At 37.5% G+C, this 10,037-nt stretch overlaps 1 long non-coding RNA gene across 1 annotated transcript; it reads left to right on the top strand.

Moving 5' to 3' along the window:
* The first annotated feature begins 1,476 nt into the window (after positions 1 to 1,476).
* LOC141553691 (uncharacterized) lies at positions 1,477 to 9,536 on the top strand. The gene is made up of 4 exons (XR_012485585.1): positions 1,477 to 1,781; positions 5,999 to 6,181; positions 8,307 to 8,465; positions 9,415 to 9,536. It is a non-coding gene; the product is annotated as an uncharacterized LOC141553691 (long non-coding RNA).
* The last annotated feature ends 501 nt before the right edge of the window (positions 9,537 to 10,037 follow it).

The following is a 10,037-nucleotide window of genomic DNA, read 5'->3' as shown; positions in this document are numbered from 1 at the left end:
GATTCTACAATATTAGGGCAGATTTTCCTTGATAATTTCTTGAAAGATGTCTAAGCTCTTTAATCCAGGCTTTCAAGTAGTCTAATAATTCTGAAATTATCTCTCCTGGATATCTTTTGCTAGTCAGTTATTTTTTCAATGATGTATTTTACATTCTCTTTTATTTTTCTATTTATTTCTTTTCTTCTATTATATTCTGTTTTCTATGTTTCTTTTGAATCTCCTATTTTGGCCAATTCTATTTTTTAGAGGTTTGTTTTTTTTCCCTTTCCATCACTTTGTGCTTTCTTTTCCATTTTTAAAAATAATTTTCTTGGATTACTCTCATTTCTTCTCTCATTTTTCTTTTATCTCAGTTGGTTTTTAAAATCCTTCTTGAGCTCTTCCAAGAGGATTTTTTGGTCTTGAGACCAATTCTTATTTCTCTTTGAGGTTTCACATGCAGGCATTTTAATATTATTGTCCTCTTCTGATTTTGTGTTTGGATTTTCCCTGTGGTCAATGCACTCTCTCTCTCTGTCTCTCTCTGTCTCTCTCTGTCTCTCTCTCTCTGTCTCTCTCTGTCTCTCTCTCCTCTCTCTCTCTCTCTCTCTCTCTCTCTCTCTCTCTCTCTCTCTCTCTCTCTCTCTCTCTCTCTCTCTCTCTTTCTCTCTCTCTCTCTCTCTCTCTCATTTTTGGTTCATTTTTTTTAGGTTGAGCTCTGCTCCTGGGATACTAAGGGGCACCGTCCCAAGCTACTTTCACTGGAAGCCAGGGGGTTTGGTCACTGACTTTTTACATTGGGACCTTTAGGGCTAGTGGTAGCCCAAGCTTTTCTGCCCTGGGTTCTGTAGCTGCCAGTTTGTTTGCTGTGCTGGAGCCTACAGGCCTCACAGTTGGTCTGCTGAGTCTAGACTTCAAGGCCTTGGTTGCTGATCTGTACTGTGGCTCAAGAACCTCCCCCTGGCTTGCATGACACCTGCCAGTTCTGGGCTGCTCTCTCCCTATTACTAAAATTTACAGAACTTTCCTGAAGTCCTTCTAAGTTATCTTGAGTTGAAATATCATTTTACTCCATCTTTTTATGGATTTTTTCCACTTCAGAATTCTTTGAGACTTGATTTAATTTTGTTTCTAAGGGAAATTGGGAAGAAAAAAGGCAACATCCTGACTTCATGATCTTGGCCCTGCTATTTTTGATCTCGGACTTTGTGCAAGCTCTTCTTGTTCCTTTGGCAAGGGGTATTCGCTTTACAATTTATCATTCAGGGAGTTCCATCCATTCCAATGACTTCTATTATTACTTATTTATAAATTGTGTGATATATACATATATTTGTTTATACATATATATATTTTTTATATGTTTATATGTTTATACATATATTTGTATCTGCATATATATGTGCCCAACTCACACTCAGAGATCTCATCTTTAATTTCTTTTGCTGAGGCAATTGGGATTAAGTGACTTGCCCAGGGTCACACAGCTAGGAAGTGTTAAGTGTCTGAGGCCAGATTTGAACTGGGGTCCTCCTCACTTCAGAGCTGGTACTCTATCTACCGCACCACTTAGCTGCTCCCTCATCTTTAAATTCTAATTGCTTATTGGGGTTCTTCAAATTTAGCATGTCTAAAACTGAAGTCGTTCTTTTTTAGCTTAAGACTCTCTCTTTAATTTGTCTTTTTCTATTCCATCATGCAGGCTTTGTAACTTTGAAGTCATCTTTGACATATCCCTCCTCCCCCCTCCTGTAAATCTAGATTGTTACAATGGAAGTAGGAAGAAGGAGCCAAATATGGTAGGTATTACTGAGATGAAAATGAAAGAACTTCAGAACTGACTATTTTGCTGAATGAATCATTTTCTTTATATACTATCATGGTCATATCACATCATTCTAGTTGGTAAGATAATCTTCAGTAGTTCCCCATTACTTGCTGAATGAGATTTTTATTCCTGATGTTGGCAATCAATGTCCTCTACAGTCTGACTTCAACTTTATTTTTAATGTTTACAACATTGTCAACAAACTGAACTACTCTCTGATCCTCATTCTTTTTCTCCCCTCTCCTGTGTCCATGCTTATACCATCCTCCATGCTTTAAAAGATTCCTCTTGAAATACTGCCATGTCTTAAAAATATAAATGTGCAGAATTCAGAGGATCATGAGAAGAATTATATGAACATGTGCAGGATAAAGTAACTGCAACTAAGAAAACAATAAAGGCGATCACTACAGCAGTGTAAATGGAAAAGAACAAAACTAAATTGTGCTGTGGAATGATAATGGCCAAATTTGGCCCCTGCAAGATGTTGAAAAAAATTATTATTCTCTTTTTTTTGCTGAGGTGTGGGGAACTATGAATGTGAAATCTCAAGTGTACTGTCAAATATAGTTGTGTTTGGATTTGCTGATTTGTTTAAAAATAAATATGACCCAAAAAATCACTAATTATTTTTTCATTAAAAATACTCTCACTTCCCCTTCCTCTGTTGAAATTTGTTTCTTTTTTCAATGCTCAGTTCATAGGCTGACTCCTCTCTGAAATTTCTTACCATTCACATGAAAAGGAGTTGTTCTGCCCTCTCCCAAAATACTTGATTCTCTTTTGTCCTCATTGTTAGCACCATAGATTTAGAATTGATTATCTAGTTTAATCCTTTCATATTACAAATGAATTTAAAGTCAGCTTTTGATTTGTTCAGGATCACCAAGGATCCTTGATTATTGGTAGCCAAGGAAATGAGTTTTGATTGAAGAGTTACCAAGACAGTGAGTTGTCAACTGATACATATTTTCCAAAAGTTGATTTCATTACTGTACAAGTATAGTATATTACTGTACTGAGCAAAAGGTAGATATTGAAGAGAGGGAAGGGGATGGTGGAAGGGATGATGGCAAGATGATTCACTGTAAAGTACAACCAAGGCTAGTCTGGTCTAGGACTCAGAAACCTGGGTTGTGTTACTGGATCTGTGTGACTTTTGGCAAGATGATCTCTGGGCCTCAATTTTTTGCTCTGTACTTTAAAGATTATGGTTGAGATAATCTCCAGGTTTTTTGTCCAACATTGAAGCCCTATGACTTTACAAGATGACTCTAAAGTGAAATCTCACATTCTTTCTACCAGTTAGAATATCTAGTCTCCTTAATGGGAAGGGGTCTCTTCCCCTACTACCTTGCAATAATTCACTTTTGTAGAGTTCTTTAAGGTTTACAAATTGTTTTTCTCCTATCATTAGAAAGCATCATGACATAGTGGGTAAAGTGCTGCATTAGGGTTAGATGATCTTGGGGTGCTATTCCTGTTTCTGCCTTATATTACCTGTGTGATTTTAGGCAAAATACTTAACCTATCTGGCTCTCAATGAATTCATCAGTAAAGGTCAGAAGACGTTAGAGCAGATTAACTTTTGATATCCCCTCAACTCTAAATCTATGATTCTACAATTGACCCTTTAAAATAGACTGTATAACCATTATTATCCTCATTTTCAGCTGAGGAAATGGGCTTTCACAGAAAGAAATGACCTGCTCATAAGCCAACACAGCTAGTAAGTCTTGGAACCAGGGGTTTGTACCCTATTGTCCTACCTTCCAAGTCTGGCATTCTTTAAAGTATATTCATGAAACATTGTGTTCTGCTCTCTGTATAATGACTGAATTAATAGCATTTATATAGCCAACACTGGGCTAAGCACTTTGCAAATATTACCTCATTTGAGATTCAACAAGGGGAAGTTGATGCTATTATTGAGGAAAATTAAGGTGAAATTACTTGGCTGAGTCCCACAAGCATCTGAAGCCACATTTGAACTCTAGTATTCCTGATTCTAGTCTCAACACTATCCTCTGAGCTCTACCTAGCTTCCTTTGGAAGTACAAACTTGAGAGACCTTATGGTCTCTCTTTTCTGGACCATTTAGGATCAAGAAACTTCTGCTTTCTCTTAAGTTTCAAAAATATAGTCTCATCTTTGTCACTATAAATCAATAGTAAATTACATGAAAATCAGAAACAAATAGGATTTATTAAGTGTTTTAGTGAATTGTTCTTTACCTCTATTTAAGGGAGAGACCTTGAGAGTATGGGTTCTCCCTGGCTTTGGGCTTAGAGACTCATTGCACTAAACATATGGAAAGAAGGTTTTCCTCACATCCTTGGATTTTAAAGCAATGTTGTTGTGGATTGGATGGGAAACAATAGATATTAGTCAACAGTTATAAATTTAATTTATCCATTAGACCTGAAAGCCAAGTTGTAACATGTTCTCCTTTGATGTTTTACTCCCCTCTAGTGGTTTTTTGTATAGTACACTATAATATCACCAGTATATTTTCCAAAGAGTTACATTTATGAACTCAAAAAACAACAAAGCTGTTGAAAGCAACGGGTGTCTTTACTTAAAAGATGGGCCTACAACTTCCTCTGCTGCCCTCTTAAGAAGTTTAAACTTGAAAACCTTTAGGTTGCGTATTGGAATTTTTCATTTGTGATGGAGACCTGCCTGAAAGCCAGCAGAGTATAGAAAGAGCATTGGATCTTGATAGAAGACCAGGATTCAAGTCCAGTCTCTGCCAATGATTTGCTGGGTGACCGGGATGGGGGTAGGAGGCAGGGAGAAGGAGTTACTTAACTAAAGCATTTCTGATGTACAATCTGTACAATCAGAACTGTAAAATGGGAATCACAACACCTAACTCCCCAGGTTTTCTTAGGTTAACATTTCCTAAAGCTATTACTAGAATGACAAAGGGCACAACAAAGCACAAAAAAAATTGAGGTGATCAGAGTGTGGACAGAGGGAGGGATGCTGAGAATACCTGCCTCCTGGGAGTGTGGTGAGTATCAAATGAGATAATGTCACCATAAATGGTATTCATGATTATAAATTAATCCATAAAGTGTATAACAAATTATGATTAGCTAAGATTTAATTTTATTTTTGTCATAACTCGGTTCCCTTTATCCCTGCTCTGTATCTTGTCTGTAAGGAAGCTCTAATTTTCTTTGTCATTCTCAAACAAGGATTTTTTTTTTAAGGCATTAAAAAATTCTGAGAGGTTAAAAGAAAGGCCAGACGGAATCATAAATAAACAGGAAAGTTTGAAAATTACATGTTGAACTTATATATTTTAACAGAAAAGCAAGCTATATGTAATAGAGATTTACAGTTTTATCTGCAATTTTTCTATTCTAATATATGTATATATATATGAACACATATACATATGCATGCTATTTTTTTAATTCAGAGTTTTTAAAAATAAAATTTTAAAAAATATGAACCATAGATTTACTAAAGAAAGGAATCTCATTTTACAAATGAGAAAGTTAAGATCCAGAGAAGTGAAATGGTTGTTCATAGTCACACAGGTAATTATTAGATTTAAACCTTTCTTTTGTCCAGAATCAGAGGTTCTTTTCTCATTCTAATTTATTACCCCCCTTCCCACTTCACCATGTTGAAGATTAAAAAGCTACTCTGGAGCTAACAGTAAAATTTTAATGAATTCCTCTTAGATAATAAATTTAGTTATTCTGATTTTTTTTCTTTTCCTTATTTTTATTTTCCAGTTATATGTAAAACAACCTTTTTTGATTATTCAGTATATTAATTTTTACATAATTTCATATTAATCATGTTGGGAGAGAAAAATCAGAAAAGGGAAAAACCACAAGAAAAAACTAGGAGAAAAAAAGTTAATATAGCATGTTTTGATTTACATTTAGTCTCCACAGTTCTCTCTGAATGCAGATGTTTCCACCCAAAGTTTATTGGGATTGCCTCTTAGATCACTGAACCACTGAAAAGGATCGTGTATCATAATTGAGCATCATGCCAGTCTTGCTATTGCTACATACAATGTTTTCCTGGTTCTGCTTGTTTCATTTAGCATCAATTCATATAAATCTTTTTTTTAAATAATAAGCTATTCTGATTAAAAGCTTATTCAGTCTTATGTTGAAATATTTTTCTAAAAACTGCTTCTGCCATGGTTAACACAATAAGGGCTAAAAGAAGATTGGGCCAAGCTGACTGCACCTATGGAGTCAATCACTTCTAAGTGGATATGACAGAGAACTGATGGAACGCTAATAGAGAGTAGGAAGAGCTCTGTTATGGGGACAGCTGGAAGGAAAGGGTCAAGGATCCCTCAGCAATTACAAAACTTCAATACCAACGAACCCAAAGGTATTTAAAAAATATTTCTCTACTGCAAATAAATGAGTATTGGATAAAGAGACAGTAGTATTTAGATTTCAAGGTTTTAAATGGTATCCCCCTTTATATTCTCTCAAAATAATCCACTAGCACCCAGAAAATCTTTACAATAGTGAAACCTAATCAGGTTCTTAAAGCTCAGTTGAGTTCAAAATTATCTTCCAGAGGAGTAGCTAGGTGGTGCAGTAGATAGAGCAGCAGCCTTAGAGTTAGGAGAACCTTAGTTCAAATGTGGCCTCAAACACTTGCTAGGCATGTCACTTAACCCTGATTGCTTCCCTCACCAAAAAAAAAAAAAAAAAAAAATTCTAGAAAATTTGTGTCAAGACTCTGTTCTTGGGTTTTATCTGAACATGATATATAAGGTGCCCATAAAATATTCTAGAGAAGCAATCAGGAATGGTAGAGCACTAAAGAAAACATGGATTCAGATTATAACTTTGGGCAGGCCACTTAACTACTCAGTATCCCAGGGATCTCTTCCTGACTAAATTGCAGAGTATATGCCATTGAATTCTTAAAAATGTTTTTGGGGGGCATAGAAGAAAAAGGAAAGTAAGTAGATGTTATAGCATGGAATGTTGGACCTGAAGTCAGAAAGACATCTGTTTCCAAATACAATTTTCTGTCCTATATCTTGAGCTCCTGACTTAATTGTAGTGAAAGATGTAAGTAAGATATCAGAGTTGGATGACTGACCTGCACTTAGATGACCACAGGGCATTCCCAGAGCTTCTTCCTAGCTCTACCACCTGCTGCTCTGCCACCTATTATTTCCCTCCCCCTGGAGTACATACCTACTAGGCAGCAAAAATGCCCACCCACTGCTTCCCTGCAAAACAGTAAAACTTGGGACCTATGCCTCATGGGAACTCAGAATTGGGACCTCCTCTGCCTGTAAGGTCTGCATTGAAGACAGATTATTTCTGGCCACTCTGACCAACTACTTTAGTAAATTTAGCTCTTAGCTCTTCTTCAGTCACAACCTTCTGCTGAGCCCTCAGAGATATAGAGGAAAGAGTGAGAATCAGTTCAAATTCTGGCTTTATCATCTTGGATAAGTTATTTTTATCTTTGGGCCTTGGTTTCTTCATCTAGAATGAGAAGGGGTCAGACTAAAACAGTCTTGCAATCATTCAACAAGTATCTATTAACAGTCTTCTAGATCTTGGGTAGACAAATACAAAGGTGAGATAGCTCCTGTCCTCAAGGAGCATGCATTCTTGGGGAGAGGGATATTATCCACAGATAAGTAAATTTAAGTTATATAAAAGATATATGTAAAATATCATGACAGAGGGGTGGAGTTAGGAAAGACTGGAATGTAGGAGATAGGATTTGAGGTGGTTGGGGATGGTAGGGAGAGCAGGCATTCCAAGCAGGGAGCACAACCTGCTGAATTCAGGAAAGATCGCTGTTTGATTGGAATGTAGAATGTATGCAAGAGAAAGATGAACTTAACCCAGAAAGATTGGCCAGAGTCAGATCCTAAAGAGTTTTATTAATTATAATAATACTTATTATAGCTAGCATTAATATAGTTCTTTAAAATTTGCAAGAGGCTTTACAAATTTGTACACCTATATGAAGTAGATACTATTATCCCCATTTTACAGATGAGGAAACTGAGGCAGAAGAATTTAAATGATTTGCCCAGAGTCACAGAGCTAGGAAACATCTGAAGTTTGTGTAGAATGAACCGAGTGAAGACTCTCTCATGGGAATGTGACCTAAATATGACTTGAGACTTTATATGAAACTTTTCTTGAATTAACATTCCCCCTCCTCTCCCTTTCCCTCCATCTCTTAATTAGCATTTAAGTACTTCTTTTAAAGGTGATGATGGCTTTGAATTCTCTTATCAGAGGATATGTTTGTATAGCAATCTAGAGAAATTAAAATTAAGAATTTATTGTTGACTTGTATTCTTTTGTTTCTGGGATAGATTTCTGGGTTAGGGTATAAGTCTGTACTCTCTCCATAACAATGGGAGAAAAGTTCAAAAGCATGGAATGAAGGGGAGGAGACTTCTGTTCTATTTCATCTGGGCTATTTTCTGCTTGTGAGGGGTCTCCTGTAATGAATCCTTGGGCAGGCACCCTCCAGAGAGTTCTCCAGTGGTCCTTGGACTTGGCTCAGGAACTTCCACTCAATCGGATAAACTCCTGAAGAGTCACACCCGGAAGAAGCAAAAACCAGAGGATTAATTCAGTCTAAGAGATAAACCAGCTAAGGAAAGTTGGAAATCAGAAAGGTAAGTTGTACTGTGCTCAGGCCCAGATAAGCAAGAACTTGTAAGGGGGTAAGGGGTGAGGGTGGGAAGAGACTATTGATAAGAGAACTTTGCTCTACCAAGTAACTGGCGAGCTACCTGGGTGACTGGGATTGGGATTGGGAGAATTTAGGCCTTTAGTGTCTACAAAAGACTCCTCTTTCCCTTTGATATTGGAAAATCCTAGGAGGTTCGAGTCCATAAGGATTCTCCCATTTTTCTTTTGGTAAGATTGAAAGAGTCTTCCTTTAAAAGAGGATAAGATACTGTGAACTTTAGGAAAGGAAAGAAGCTGGCCCTAAAGCTATCTGGTGCTAGGAAGAGAGCTCTTTCGGAAGAATTGGGATGAAGCACCAAAATGTATAGGGATTGAATACTGATGTTTTGTTTGGGTTGTGCCCAGCTCACTCAGAGAAACTGTCCATTCCCCAAGGATTGGGTGTAAATCCAAAGGAGCCTTAAATACCCAGCCAGCTGGCTCCTAAGGCTTCAGCTCCAGAACTCCCTCTTGGCTTTCACTCCAATGTGGGGCAGAGAATGAGAGCTTAATTGATTTAGAAAAGTAGTTGTCTGTGTGTCTGTGTCTGTGTCTGTCTGTCTTTCCTGTTTCTCTCAGTCAGCTGAATTACAAAGGAAAAAGATCTGGCTGTTTGGGATTTAAAGTGTTAATTGGACTTAAGCAAATAGCTTTTAGCTAGAGAAAAGGACTAGTTCTGAAATAGGAAAAGTTTTTAACTGCCACACCAAAAGAAAAAAACTGACATTTCTGTGGGCCTAGAATTGGCCACTTTGGTTCTGCAGAAATAGTTAAGGTTATAGAACTGTGAAAACATTTTAGCAGTGTATGGGCTTGGGTACAAGATCCCCTTTCCCAAATTAACTATCAGAGACACCTTCAAGTAAAGAGAAAGCATTTATTTAATCCCTTCAGGGAGAGGCCCAGACACACCTGGGAGCCATCCCAACTCCTGTCATGTGCTCCTGGAACCTGGCCAGCTTCCACCTTGCCCAAGACCTAAAAGTAAAAGACCTGAGTCTTCTCATTGTATAGACTAAAAGGATACAAACATCTTTGACCAATGGTCACCAATGTTGGCTATCTCCCACAGGTAATGACACTTCCTATGACATTTTAACTGCCATTTTATTAACTTTCTGCCTCCCAGGGTTCAAAGTTCATCCCTCCAGAGATCATGTGACCCCCCCCCCCCCAGGATCCCAGTTCTGGGTTCAGGGATCATGTGACTCAGTCCTGAGAAATACTTAGTCCAATTAAGTCCCATTCGTCCCTCCTCTTTATATTTCTAGGGTATCTAGATACTAGAGTATCTCTATGACCTGTACCTTCAGTCTGGTTGCTCTTCAATACTAACTGTAACTCACCCTCTACCATTTAGAACCGACACCTGCACATCAGTGGAAGCCATCAGGAAGCACTTTAGCTGCTCCTGAACTTGGCTACATCTTGAACTACTCCAATGATTAAGTGCATAAGCAAGCAGGTAACAGGATATTGCTGCTTAAAACAATGAGTAGGAATCAGACCCCACTTCC

This window comes from Sminthopsis crassicaudata, chromosome 2, assembly GCF_048593235.1.
Source record: "Sminthopsis crassicaudata isolate SCR6 chromosome 2, ASM4859323v1, whole genome shotgun sequence".
Taxonomy (NCBI): domain Eukaryota; kingdom Metazoa; phylum Chordata; class Mammalia; order Dasyuromorphia; family Dasyuridae; genus Sminthopsis; species Sminthopsis crassicaudata.
Note: the sequence above shows the minus strand (reverse complement) of the source record. Positions and strands in the feature narration are given on the sequence as shown.